Consider the following 15,443-nt stretch of genomic DNA (forward strand, 5'->3'; position numbering starts at 1 on the left):
TCCTTTGTTTATCAATTTTTCTTTCTTAGGTCCTTAGGATCTCAGATATTCCATGGCAATGGTTGCTGTCTTCCAGGGCCCTGAACATAATGGGACATAAAGATATTTAAGAAAAGTAATAGATATACTAGACTGTGAACCATGCACTCAGAACTCTAAGTTCATAGGACCCTGGTTGTTGATGTTAAAGTTAAATAAAGTCATAGGAGAGTCACAGAGTATCAGAGACAGACAAACAGTTGGACTGACAGAGAAATACTTTGAGACAGAAGACCATAATTACTATAGGAATTAGAAATGAGTGAGAGAAAATGATCTCTGAGTGTGTCCTGGGGAAAGCTGGAAAGTTTTCTGATGAAATGTAAATTCAGTTGGGTGGGGTGGGGAGAGTGTTGGGAGAAAAATTTGTTGAGAGTTAAGGAAACAGAAGAAAGAAATCACCAGCAATATTGGATGGTTGGGCAAGCAAGCATTCAAACCTTTTCATTTGGGGCCAGTAATGTATAATTTGGTTTTGTTAAAACCATCACCACAGTGGTGTTTAGTTTATTCTCAGTAAAAGGCCTCAAGAGCACTCAGCTCATGGTACACATTTTTTTTAAAAAGCCAAGGGTGGATTTAAACATGTGGAAATCAAAGGAAAGATTTAAGAGCACTGACAAAGGCAAATGGTTGGATGATTTTTGCAAACTTCATGACTCAGGAATTGGATCTGATTTCAGAATCTCCTAGTATTTCCCAAATACCCCTTCACCATCTCTAAGAGAAAACTCAGGAAAAAGAGGGTGATGGAGTTACCCAGCAAAAAAAAACATTAAGTCACATCACAGCTCCCAAGACAGTCTCAGGAAATCCTAGGATGTCACTTGTCACTTTCCCACAACAGATGGGGTTAATAGTACCATTAACTTGGAGGAAGATTCTCTTAGGTTAATTAACCCAGTATGATACTAAGCTCTGACTCTGACTATACCACAATGAAGACAGAGTTATGATTCCAGGTCCTAAAAATTCTGAAAAGAAATGGATATCTTGTGAGATTGGGGTGGTTGTTGTTTCTCCCATATTTCCAAATTCCAAAAATCACCCTTTCTGGGCCACTCTTGTTTATCCCCCTTCAAGTGGCTGGTATTTAAAAACAAACTGATATGCCATCAGCTAATCTAGAGATTTTTTTAAGTATCAAAACTTTAGCACCCCAGCTTTCTTATTTTTCCAATTCCAAATATAAAAGGAGGCAACTTAGAGACAGAAAGACCTGAGTTCCAATCTATCCTCAAACACTAACTAAATGTGTGACCCTAGGTCACACACTTAATTTCTTTATGCCTCGGTGTCCTCATTTGTAAAATGGGGATAATAATAAACTCTAACTCCCAGGGTTGCCATGACGATAAAATGAGATAATATTTGCAAAGTGCCTTGCTAACATTAAAATACTATACATAAATGCTAGCCATGATTCTTCTTATTATAAAACAATCCCTTCCAAAAAAGTATTCAAATGAATCAACTTCAAAGATTTTTCCCAATTCCTAGAAGCCATTACAAGATGAAATAGCAAAACCTCTTGAGTTTTGCCCGCTTTGGGGTAGGGGGTATTGTTTTTTCTCCTTTCTTGAAGGAGACAGAAGTCACGGCAAAGGAAAACAGAGGGCTCATAGAGCTCCAGGAAATGCTTGCATAAGGCTTATTTATCTTTTAACTAACATTTGTTAACTGAGGATTAGTGGAACAGCCTCTTGTAATTATGGTTGTTGTTCCATTTGTGGCTATCTACATGAGACCAGTAAATCTTAAAATTACAGACTGACCACCCTGGAGAACTAAGGTTGAGTCAGCCACATCTCCATTGGGCACCACACTGGGATGATTACCCCCAGAGAGGACATTTTAGCCAGAGAGAAAAAGGCCTATACTCACAGCTTGGGAGTCACTCTTGGCCCCATTGTGGTTGCAAGGTCAATAAAATCAGGGTGGCCCTTGACATCCTGCTTCCCATTTTAGTAGAATGGGAACCGGCTGTCTCAGATGGTCCCAGTTAAACAGTCTATCATCCTAATGCCCATCTTGGATTTCTCCTGGTTAGAAGTCAAAAGAGCAAAGCTGTAGCAGAGTGAGGATGGAGATAAGTAAGGGGATGAGGTAGAGAAAATGATATTTGAAATGACAGTAAGCTTTGCAGTCCTTGTTCTAAACTCAGTGTTGGAAGTCAAGGTTAACACCTTTGCAGATTTCCCATGTCACAGAGAGAGAGAGATGCCCTATAACATATCACTAGGTGCTCAGGTACCTGAGTGAATCTAGAGTTTTACCATTTCTTGTATGAAAAGTTGCTTTTAAATGATGATGGGTTCTTTTTTCTATCCATTTAACCTTGGAAAAAGTTAAATCATTAAAAAAAATTTAAATCATTTAAAATAAAGTTTCAAAGAATCTGAAGAAAAGTAAGAGCTACACCTTGTATTAGGAAATTGAGAGGATCGTTGATCTAAAATTGAAATGGACCTTACAGGCCATTGAGTCTAACCCCCTCATATAACAGGGAGGGAAAGTGAGGTCTATGGAGGTTACCTTGCCTAGAGTCACATAGGTAGTTCTGCTGTCAGAATTCTGAACCTGTGTCCCCTCAATTCCAGAGACTGAACTCTTTTCGTTGTACTACTGTCTTCTAGGTTATCCCAGAAATGGCTATTACAGAAATTTGAGAAACTGACCCATAGTCTGTCATGCATTATAAATATGATATTCACAAGGACAGAGATGTTGTTACTATAGGCATTTTATACTTCCTGCCACATAGATGCCTCAAATACCAATTCTCTTTCAAATTAATTACCTGTGAATTCAGTGAGGAACACATGCCTTTCAACATACTATTTCAAGACATTTCAAAATAATGAAATAAACATTTAGAAGACAGGAATTACCCACATATGGACCACAGCAGTCTATGAATAGCATGCTAAATTCAGGAATTTGCCCTTACATATTGCTTTTTAGTCTAGGGTTATATTCTGCTATACATATCAGTATCACTCTAGAATGGTTGAAACATGTTGAGTATCCCATTTTATTACTACCACTATTATCAATGCCACTGTTTAAAACATTTTTTTCTGTTTCACATGGATTCTCTCAGTTAGTTAGTTTAGGACCCAAGCTTCCATCAAATGCTAACTCTATTAAGAGACCAGACAAGAACCATAAATAAAATAACAAAGCATTTAATTGGGACAGAATAGTCAAGGAGATGACAGGGACAAGTCAAGCAACAGGCTCATGCCCAGCCCACCCAGGGAATACAAGCCCCCAGGACTGACATCCCAGTGGGAAAGGGATTAGGGGTTCCTCTCTGAGCAAATCCCTAGAAAACTCATGTTCCAAGATGAGGCAGGGTTTCAGAATCCTCATGTCTGAATGCTCACAGCAGCTAACCATGCCTCGCTGCTTCCCACCTCTGCCTCCCACAACTCCATGGCTTGGGAGTTCAGAAACTCCCTTAGAGATGTTACACCACATATCTCCTCTGCTACTGTTCAGCTTGGAAGAATGCCATTTTGGTGCCACTGCAAGATTTCATCTCCAGAGTAGAGATCTGCTGAAGCTCTATCTCCTTTGAAAGATGTCATTTTCTTTGAGAGTTTTTAGAGGCAGCTAGGTAGAACAATGGATAGAATGCCAGACCTGGAATCTAGAAGACCTGAGTTCAAATCTTCGCTCAGACATTTGCTAACCTTTGTCTGTTTCCTCATCTACAAAATTAAAATAGTTGTAGTACTTACTTTAATGTGCTACATAAATACTAGCTATTATTAGAGAGAAACAGAGCTTTTAGAGTGAAACTACATAAACCAACAGGCCTCAAAGCTAGAAAACACAGTCTCAGCTCTACTTTTAGTTAATCTTAAAGCTTTCTGATACACAAAAGGGCTCCTTAAGCAATAATAGTAAAACCTTCTGACTTGCCTTTCTCAATGGAAATTCCCTAAGCCTACCCCTAGATAAATTAGGGTGATTGAATCCCCTTTTCCCTTTCCTTAATCTCAATTGAGTGATCGGCACCTCTTGCTGATATTGGGGATACACATTAAGAAACATTTCTATTTGTTTTCTCAATTCCACTAATGTCCTGCCTCCAACCCCCATCCCCATCCCAGTAGTACCTGGCTATGCAAATTGCCTTGAAATTCCAATAAGCCTTAGAAGAGTATTAAAAGAGATGGCCAAGGTGGGAAGCTAGGTGGCATAGTGGATAAAGCACCCACCCTGGATTCAGGAGGATCCGAATTCAAATCCTGCCTCAGACACTTGACACTTACTAAGTCACTTAGCCCTCATTGCCCAACCAAAAAAAAAAAGAGAGAGAGAGATGGCCACAAAAAGATGGAGACAGTCAGAGACAGAAAGAGAGACAAAGAGAGGGTTGGTGGCCTCTGCCAGAATTCTAGCAAAGCCTGCACCACAGCTAGGTGGTGAAATGGATAGAATCAGGAAGGCTCATCTTTATGAGTTCAAATCTAGCCTCAGACACTTATTAGCTGGGCAAGTCACTTAACCCTGTTTGCCTCAGTTTCCTCATCTGTAAAATAAGCTGGAGAAGGAAGTGGCAAACCACCACAGTATATTTGCCAAGAAAATCCCAAATGGGGTAACAAGAGATAACTATGACTGAACAACAACAAAAAGATAAAGACAGAGACAGAAACAGAGAGACAAAGAGAGAGCTGGTGGCCTCTGCCACACCCCCTTAACACTGCCATTAATGAACACTGTACCCATGGAGCATTCACAGAAAAAGATATTGCCAGTCAATTTAAAATTGATCAGTTATCCTCTTTCCAGATGCCTGGTCTTATCTGCTCTTAACCCTAGGGTCTGCCAATCAGTCAGCTCGTCTTCCTAATTCCTTAAGGGCTGTTCATTTTGATGTGTTCACAAAGGGGATTGGAAAGCGTTAGGTAATTCCTCTCTTTCCAGAGCTCAAAATACTTTGCAACTATGATTATCTTAATCCTCAGAGCCTCTCCAGGGAATGCATTTTCATCATAGGACCTAGGCAATGAGGCTGGAAGGAACCTTAGTGATCAGCAAGTCCAATATATGAGAAAACCAAGATCCCTGAGAGACATCCTAGTACAGCAAATACAAAATTCTTTCTACTACAATGCAGTCTCTTTGTATTAGAGAGATTGTGGAGTAGAGTACCTAGAAAAGAGCCCTGGGCTAAGATTTAGGAGTCCTAGGCTCCCAGCCCAGCTAAGACAGTAATGATATTAGCTCTTAATAAATGTTTTAAAATCTGCTGCTTAACTTTCTTTCAGGCTTGCAATACTCCTTACAAGTATGTCCTCATTTCTTCCTCACATCAACCCAGTGTGTTGTGCTAATAATTACTATGCCCATTTTAAAGATTCGGAAACCAAAGCCAAGAGAATTTAAGTGATCTGCCCAGCGTCACACAACTAGTAAGATATCTGAAGTGAGATTTGAACGCCAATACACTCCTTAATATCTATTAAACTTCAGTTAAAATTTAAAAAAAAAAGTTGGAGTGGAGGAGTTTTAAATCTCTCTCAGATCTGAAAATTTATGAAAATACCTAAACTAAAGCATGGGAATTTAAAGGACTTATCTAAAACCACCCAGATGACAGATAGGTCCTTTCTTCTCTTTTGTCAATTCATGTCTGATTCTCTCTGTGGGTAAAAAGTCCCATGAGCAGTCTAGGCCTAAGGGGTGATGTATTCAGATCACTGTGAGTTCATTTTCTCTTCCCTTTACAGGAAAAAAAAAATGGGCTCAGAAAGTCACACCAAACAAACAAAAAACACCTTTTAAAAAAAAGCACCCCAATGGGTACAGCTTTATACACATAAACTTCAAGAACATTCTAAATTGGGGTTTTTCACCTTGCTAAGGGTGGAAAACAAACCTTTTGGGGGGAAAAAAGTGGGGGCTGGGGGATGGGGGGTGAGGGAAGTGGGCCAGTGATAGAAAGCCTTGCAGAAGGGAGTTAAATTACAGTTGCTTTAGGAACTGGGTGGGAGGGCAAGAAGGATGGGAGGAGGAGGCATTCACTCCCTCCCCACCCGGTGGGTCAGCTTTTGATTGTTTACAGCAAGAGTGCCCCAAGGGAGCCTCTCTTTTGTTCTAGGCCTTGAGTGCTTTTCAGACATTAACTTATTGATCCATACAACATGCCCCCCAACCCCTACCCCCTGGGAGGTACAGGGCAAGGATGGTGGTCTTCTCTCTGTGGGAGGAGAAATCCACTCTAAAAGAAGGTCCCAGACTTGCTAGAGTTGCTAGAACTGTGAGCAGTACATAGGTTTATTTAGAGATTGGGTCTAATCTTTAACATTAGCCATCAGATTTTATGTCGTTCTTTTTCAGCAGTACATGCACACTAACAGCATTCAGGTACTATACCTTCCCTCCACTTACAAGAATGCATCAAGTGTCCAGGAAACACACAAAACTTGCTAAGTTTTACGGTTTTCCTCTTCTCAGGATGAACCTCATCTTCACTCCCTAAAGTAACTTTTTTGGTCTTCTCCATTCATAATGGCTCTCCATAGTTCACACTTCTCTCCCCAACCCTGTTCCGTTCCCACTTTATAGCTGGATTCACATGCCCCTGACTTCTGTGAAGAAAAGGCTGTTGGAAATTCAGACTCCTCTTAGAGGGGCCTGGTGCCAAGCCGTCTGGGGCCCCCTCCCTGGGGAAGCAGGAAGCAGAGCCAACCTTGTCACAGTGCCCTAAAGTAGGATTGATAGCCCTGGTAAACTGATCCTCACTAAAGTAACCATAGGTGCTATTTCATATAAATACATCTACCTAGAGGTTTACCATCAATGGTGAATTATCATCATAATAAGAGAATCAAATAAAAGAATATATGAAGTGCCCTATAAATCTTAAAGCATTACATAAAAGTTAGCTATTATAGTAGTAGTAGTAGCAGTAGCAGTAGTAGTACTAGTACTAGTACTAGTAGTAGTAGTAGTAGTAGTACTAGTAGTACTAGTAGTAGTAATGCTATTCACCTCCATCCCAATGTGGGTTAACTCCATGCTTAGGGTGGGAATCTAGGAGTGTGTTAAGTGTCTGTTGTAATGGCAAATGAAGGGCCTGAAAAGCCTTCTCTTTCTTCATTTATCATTTTATATAATGTATCTATCATATCCCCTGCTACTCTTTCCTTTGCCAAACTAAACAGTCCTAGTCTTTCTAATCTCTTCTCAGATAGAGGCCCCGAAATAAATCTAGTTCTTCTGGATGCCCTTCTCTGGACTTGTATTCCTAAAGCACAGCAGAGAGCACATTATAAAATACACAACAGATAATGCCATAAGTAGCTGTCACAAAGTATATAAAATACAGATGTTGTCCAGACAATGTGACTGTTGTGAGACTTAAACTGCAAATTAGCCAGTTTGCTAAAAGGGAAGAGACAATTTCTTATTCCATCTTTATCCTTCCCATGCCCCATTTGTCTTTGTCATCTATTAAATGGTAAAATGTAAGGTAAGATAGGGTAAAATTAGAGAAAATTAACTCAGCCTCTCTTTATACTCGCTTCTCTTTGCCTGTACGTAATTATTTAAGTCACATTAAGCTTCCTGACCCAAGTTTTAAAGAAATGTAAATAGACTTCATAACTTCAGTTAAGTAGGACAAATGTATTTTTAAAGCAGAGGAAAGAATCTGGACCTGTGATTTCATTGTTATAGGAAACTCCCAGATGAAGAAAATCCCTCCATCAATATAGATTAGCACATTCTCTGCAATTTATAACCTTAGTTGCCTGAGACACTGAGAAATTAAGTGATTTTCCCCCAGTTTCACCCAGCCAGTACATGTCAGAGATAGAATTTGAACCCAGAACTTCTTAGCTCTCTATTCACTATGTCATGCTCTCTCATTTTTTAACATAATAGAATATTATTTCAAGACCTTGAACCAGAGATATGCCTCTTGGTACCATTTAGATAGGCTTATTATTTAAAGGCAACAGTGGATAAAGTGCTAGACCTGGAGAAAGGGAGACCTGAGTTCAAATCCAGCTTCAGACACTTACTAGATGTATGACCCTAGGAGAGTTGCTAAACTTCTGTTTGCCTCAGTTTCCTCAACTGTAAAATGGGGATAATAAGAGCACATACCTCACAGGGTTGTTGTGAAAATAAAATAATATTTGTAAAAAATGCTTAGCACAGTACCTGGAACATAGTAGTGATATGGGGTTGGGACATATCCAGGTATTAAGGGACTATTAAAGTTTAAACTGGTCAACCAGCTATCAGGACAAGCACACCTAAGAAGTAAGGGGAGATTACATTCTATAGCAAGAAAGTCAGTTAGGCATGGCTACTACTTGAGCTAGGAGACAGAGATAATGCCAGAGGTCAGGACTATCATTCCAAAAGAACTTCCCCTCCCCCTTCACTCTTGGGAATCTTTCCCCAACCCACCCCCCAAAGAGAACTTTCCATTGTCAGGTGGTCACCCCATCCATCCCCTCACCATCCATCCTCTATAAAGCTCCATCCTCTATAAAGCTTTTGCCTTTCTTCCGTTGGAAGAGCAAAATGTTTCTAAGATAACTCCTCCTCTCAAGGGAAGGCTTTGACTTCCTTCTTGGTCACTTTCTCTAAGAGCCCAGATAAAAGACTATTTTATTCTAATTAGATTTTGTGTGTGTGTGTGTGTGTGTATGTGTGTGTGTGTGTGTGAGAGAGAGAGAGAGAGAGAGAGAGAGAGAGAGAGAGAGAAAGAGAGAGTATAATTCTTTAAAGAGGAATACCCTAAGGATCCCCAAACCGCCTATTTCCCTGTGATAGTAGGCACTATATAAATGGTTTCCCCACATATTTTCCTTACAACTTCTTCCCCCTAAGCCACTCACATTTACAATGAATGTCACAGACTCATTTTAATACTTTGAAGAAGTACCTATGTCACCTGAAGTTCTATCTACAGAAAGAAGGAATAATGCCCTCAAATTAGATGATATTTGGTTTTGTGTTTGTTTGTTTTTGTGGGGCAATGAGGGTTAAGTGACTTGCCCAGGGTCACACAGCTAGTAAGTGTCAAGTGTCTGAGGTCGGATTTGAACTCAGGTCCTCCTGAATCCAGGGCCAGTGCTTTATCCACTGCACCACCTAGCTGCCCCCAGTGATATTTGTAAAGTGCTTAGCACAGTGCCTGGAACACAGTAGATGCTATATAAATGCTTATTCTCTCCCTTTGTACAAATGCTGAGAATATATATCATGTCCTAAGAGGAATGAAATTTCCCTACAAAACATTTGGTGCTACTAACATAATCTGTGAACGTTCATCAGATGTACACAAAGGAAGGAAGTTTCACCAAGAAAGCCCTTTGGATCATCAAGGAAATGAAACCATCTTTCCCTTTATCCCTCTTTTTCCATCAACCATCTTCCAAAAGGAAATAGATTCCAAGTGCAAGGAAATATCAGAAAATGAAAATGTCAGGACCAATTTTCCCTTTAGGATTTTTGAGTCATAAACAGATGCCAGTGAATAATGAGCTATGAAGAATGAACCTGCACAGACAGAATTAGTGGTCTGGGGAATGGCGGGATATCTTGGCTAACCAGGTTTTCTGATCCTTCCCCAGGTGCCAAATTAAAAAAAAAAAACAAAAACAAAAAACCATTCTCCTCCTCCTATGGGCAGGGGTAGAACTGGACATGGTTTAAGTTGGGTGTAAATTCATCCAAAGAGCCATAACCCAACTCTTAAGAGGAAAATAATAATATTTGAGGGGTTATAGGAGTTGGAATATGAAGAACATTTCTGAGCTGAGGGAAATGAAACAGTGGCAGGATGAAGTATAGAGAACTGAGTAAAGCAGAAAGCTGCCCTGGACACCTTTAGGACCATAGGTAGGTTGCAAAGAGAAAGAATTGAAATTAGGAAGACCTGAATCCAAATCCTACCTCTGTAACTTGCTAACTGTGTGACCCTGTGCACGTTGCTTAACTTCTCTGTACCTCAGTTTCCTTACCTGTAAAATGGAGATAATAGAACCTACCTCACAAGGTTGTTCACTGTTGTTATTATTATTATTATTATTCTCTGTTATAGGTTGCTCAGGGTTAAGGTGCTCCCAGAATTCTTTGCTGATAGGTATGGCCCCCTCTAGTAGGTTCTATGGTCTTAAAATGATGATTGGCTTAAGGTAGGGTGGTCTTGTCTACTCTAGAGGGGAAATTGTCCCCCTTTTCTAAGATGTGAAGATCAGATTTGGCAACCTGGCTTCAACTAGGAAGCTGATAGTTGGAGGAAGTTGTGTAAATCTCTTTCACAAAGGGGACTACAAAGACTTGTCAATTCTGAGCAACAGCAGCCAGGATAGCAAGGGTTAATCTGTGATTTGTGGTGATGTAATAGGTAAGAGACAAATGGAAGAAGCAGAGTCAAGGACAGATACAGAGCTAATGAAATACACGGGACCACTGTCAGTGTGAAGGGAAGCCAGGGCCAAAGAAAAAGTCTAGTGATAGTAAACTTCCTTCAAGATAAAGGGTATTATTCTATGTATAGAAACCCATGTAGGGGAAATTCCCCTATGAAAGGAATGACAAAGTCAAAACCAGTGGGGGAAGGGGGGAAATGGAAGGGAAGGGGGGCGGTGTTCAGGAATATAGGAAAAAAGCAAGGGAGACATAGAAGAAACAGAGCATGATAATTGCAAAATTCTATTTCTCCAGAAATTTCCACCCCTGCTGGGGATAATAATAGCTCCTACCTCAAAGAATTATTATGTAAAGTGCAAAAGAGATTATGTTTGTAAAGTGCTTTGTAAACCCTTGTTTACATGGGTTCCAGTGGAAATGGACATGTGTTCTTATCCATTTCTATAGGATGCATGCTCTAGCCTCTTGTCAAAGGATATTTATGACACAGAAACTCCTGATTGGTCCCTTGTTCTCTATGACAGGGGTTCTGTTGAAGATGATTGGCTACTGAGCCAGGAAGAACTGCCCACTTTGTAGGGTATAAGGACAGGTAAGAAGGAACTGACTCCTCACTTTACAAATAAGGAAACTGAGATTCATGGATGTTAAGTTACATGCCCAAAGTCATGCAGTGTTAATCTGAGACAAGACTCGAACTCAGGTCTCATTGCTACCAAACTATCTGTGAGTGCATTTGACAAATATATTCTAAAAATGGAGCTTTTTTCTATGAATGCAAAAAAGGAGGAAGATGAAAAGCTGATGGGGGACCCCAGTGGAGATGATGTGGTACAGTAAAGAAAGCCCTAATCTGGAGTCAGGAAAACGTGGGTTCAGATCCTATTTCATATTCTTACTAGTTATATGATCCCAAACAACTAACTTAACTTTTCTAGGTTTTGGTTTCCTCACATATAAAATGTATGTGTTAGATTTGACCTCTAGGGTCTTTTTCAGCTCTAAATCTATGAATCTATAAATAACTAGTAGTTCAGTTAGGGTAGAATATAATATATGAGAAGGGGAATAATATAAAATAAGGCTAGGTAGATTGGACCTAGATAGTAGAGGGCTCTGAATCTCAGATTAAGGAAGTTTTAATTTATTCTAGAAAAAATAGACAGTAACTGAAGGATTTTGAGTAGGAGTCATATAGCAAAACCTATGCCTTAAGAAGATTGTTTTGTTTTGTTTTGTTTTTTCAGGGCAATGAGGGTTAAGTGACTTGCCCAGGGTCACATAGCTATTAAGTGTCAAGTGCCTGAGACCAGATTTGCACCACCTAGCTGCCCCTTAAGAAGATTATTTTGGCAGCTATGTAAAGGATAGATTGAAAGGAGAAGAACCTGGAAGCAGGGAGACCATTTAGGGATCTATTATAACAGACTCTGGCAAGAGATAATAAGGACCTTAATTAAGGTGATGGTTATATAAGTGGAATGAAAGGTACAGATGTTAGGGATATGAATGTGGAATTGACCTGGAAACTGACTAGTTATGGTAGTTTGAGAGAGAAAGAGTTGAGAGTGATTCCAACATAAAAAACCTGGGTGACTTGGAGGATAATAATGCCCCCAACAGAAAAAAGAGAAGTTCTAAGAAGTGGAGCTTTTAGGGGGAGGTAGAGGGTGAGTTCCATTTTGGTGAGAGGACAGCTAGGTTGACATGCTCAGTGGATAGCTAAGGATGTGGGACTGGAATTCAAGAAAAAGATGAGGGTTACTCATTTGGGCAGTATATATACTAAAACTGGAACAAAACAGAAAGGCTGACCTTGGTCCCTGTGAAATGATAATATGCAAATCCATGAAATGTTCCAATTTTTAAAATATTTTGGGATACAGCTAAAGCAGTCCTTTGGGTGAAATTTATGTCCCTAAACACTTTCACCAATGAAATAGAAAAAGAACAGGTTAAAAATTGGGTATGCAATATATATATACACATATATACATATATTTAAAAGCTAGAAAAGCAACAAATAAAAACACCAAAATTAGTATTTTGAAAATCAGAAAGAAATAAAGTTTTTGTAAAAAGAAAATATTAAAACTAAGAATTGATTTTTGAAAATGCTAATAAAATAAACAAACAACAAATTTTCTATTAAAAAAGAAAATGAAATGACTAAAATGAAAAAGTAAAATTTTCACTGAATGAAGAGGAAGTAAAGGAAATTATTAAAACTACTTTATCTAATTATATGCCAACAAAACTGATATACTAGATGAACACTAACAAAATAGAAAATTATTAATACTAACAAAGAAATAAAAATACTTCGATTTACAGAACAGGAAACATATATTTTAAATAATACAGTTTATTGCTAGGGGATAGTGAACAAGCCATAAATGAACTCCCAAATAAAAAACTCCAGGCCAAGAGGAATTTAAAAGCAAATTTTATAAAATACTTAAAGACCAAATAATTAAAATATTTCATAAATTGTTTGCAAAAATACAAAAACAGAATCCTATAAAACTCCTGTAGTATATTTTTGATACTCAAAACAGGGGGAAAGAAAGTAAAAAAAGAAAAGCATAGAGCAGTATATTTAATAAATATCAATGCAAAAATATTGAATACTAGCAAAAAGTCTACAGCAGCATATTAAAAAAATTATATACACTGCTCAGTTGGACTTATTCGCTGAATACAATATTGTTTCAATAACAGGAAAACTATAAACATAATAGTCCACATTAACAACAAAAACAATTTAAAAATCATAAGATTACATTAACTGATGCAGAAGAGGCCTTTGACAAAGTACAACATATAAATATATATGTTTATATATATATATAAACACGAAAATCATAGAACTAAATTAATTTGTCCTTAGTATGATAAAAAGTATCTACTAAAGTTAAGATTAACATTTTCCACAATAGAGAAATAGTAGAAGTCTTTCCAATAAGATCAGAGGTAAAGGAAGAATATCCTTGATTTTCATCACTATTATTTGATATAGTTCTAGAAATGTAAGCTATTGGGGGGGGGGGGCAGGGGAATAAGGGTTAAGTGATTTGCCCAGGGTCACACAGCTAGTAAGTGTCAAGTGTCTGAGGCCAGATTTGAAATCAGGTCCTCCTGAATCCAGGGCCAGTGCTTTATCCACTGCATTACCTAGCTGCCCCTACTGTAAACTATTTCAATAAGAAAGGATAAAGAAATTGGAGAAATAATTATAGGACAAAAATAAATAAAATTATACATATTTTCAAATGATATGATACTTTACTTAGAGAACATTATTCAACTAAATCAAAATAATTAATACATTCAGTACAGTAGCTAATATAAAATCATAAAGATCATTAGCCTTCCTGTACATTAATAAGAAAAGTAAGCATAAGAAATAGCAAATAAAATTCTATACGCAAAATTTTTAAAAAGTAATTTGGTGATGAAAAGGCATCATTGCCTGTATGTGCCAGGAGAGGCTTCATGTGGCTCCTATGAGCTGTACTTTGAAGAAAACCAGGGAGTCCAAGGGACAGAGTTGATAAGGTAGTGCATTCCAGGTATGGGGGACAGCTAGTGTTGTCTCCCACAGCCCACCCTGACAGACTTAACTAGTGTGGTAGCTGAATGATTAGAGAGAATGAGAAATTCAAAAGATGTTGGGAATGTAAAATTAACAAGACTTGGCAATATAACATAGAAGAATGAGTAAAGTCAGAGAAGGAAAAAAAGTTTAGGGGGAAATAACTGATCATATATCTATATTACTTTAAGGTTTAGAAAATACTTTCCTCACAATAACTCAGAGCAATTGTCAGCATCCACATTTTACAAGAGGGAAATGAAGCTGAGTTTGTAACTTTCTCGGGGTAACTCAGTTAATAAGACAAGATTTGAATCCAGGTTTCATTTGACTCCAAGCATAATGCTCTGGGGACATGTTGAATTTAAGGCAAGCTTTCACCAAGTATGAATCTAATCTCCAACAAAAACACTAATCTCTTAATTGCCAAATCTATTGGCCTTTTCTCATCCTTCTTGACCTCTCTATAGCCTTTCATACTGTCAATCACTCTCTTCTTGATTCTTCCTCCTTTCTAGGCTTTCATGATACTACTATTTTGTTGTTGTTGTTGTTGTTGTTGTTGTTGTTTTGCAGGGTAATGAGGGTTAAGTGACTTGCCCAGGGTCACACAGCTAGTAAGTGTCAAGTGTCTGAGGCCACATTTGAACTCAGGTACTCCTGAATCCAGGGCTGGTGCTTTATCCACTGTGCCACCTAGCTGCCTCCATGATACTACTCTTTCATGGTTTTCCTCCTACCTCACTGACTGCTCCTCTACTCTCTTTTGCTATATCTTTATCTAAATAATGCTGACTAACAGATACCCCACAAGGCTCTGTATTGGGGCCTCTCTTCTTCTCCATATGAACTATTTTGCTTGGTGATTTCATCAACTCCCATGAATTCAATTATCATCTCTATGCTGATGATTCTCAGATCTACTAATACAACCCTAACCTCTTTTGTAACTTCCAATCTTGAACCGAATGTCTCATAGATATCTTTAACTCAACATGTCTAAAATTGAACTCACTGTCTTTCCCAAAGCCCTTCCCTTTTCTGAACTTTTGTGTTATTGTCATGAGTGCCACCATCCTCCCAGGCACCCAGACTAAAACCTCACTCTCACTCTTCCCTCTATATTGAATCTGTTGACAAGTCCTGTCAATTCTGCCTTTGTAATATCTCTTAGGTTCCCCTCCTCTTCTCTGTTATTGACACCATTCTGGCAAAGCCTTCATCACCTCATGCCTGGACTATAGCAAGAACTTGCCCAAGACCATTGGTAGTATGTGTGTAGAATGAAAAATCTAAACTACTTAATTTTTTTAAGTTAATTTTTGAAATTAAATAAAAGGAAAGAGAAAGGAAGGAAGGAAGGAAGGAAGGAAGGAAGGAAGGAAGGAAGGAAGGA

At 38.5% G+C, this 15,443-nt stretch overlaps 1 non-coding gene across 1 annotated transcript; it reads left to right on the forward strand.

Annotated features, from left to right (window-relative positions):
- The first annotated feature begins 12,213 nt into the window (after positions 1–12,213).
- Positions 12,214–12,320, forward strand: LOC122737728. Its single transcript, XR_006354520.1, has one exon. It is a non-coding gene; the product is annotated as a U6 spliceosomal RNA (small nuclear RNA).
- Positions 12,321–15,443: the final 3,123 nt, after the last annotated feature.

Source organism: Dromiciops gliroides, chromosome 1 (genome assembly GCF_019393635.1).
Source record: "Dromiciops gliroides isolate mDroGli1 chromosome 1, mDroGli1.pri, whole genome shotgun sequence".
Taxonomy (NCBI): Eukaryota; Metazoa; Chordata; class Mammalia; order Microbiotheria; family Microbiotheriidae; genus Dromiciops; species Dromiciops gliroides.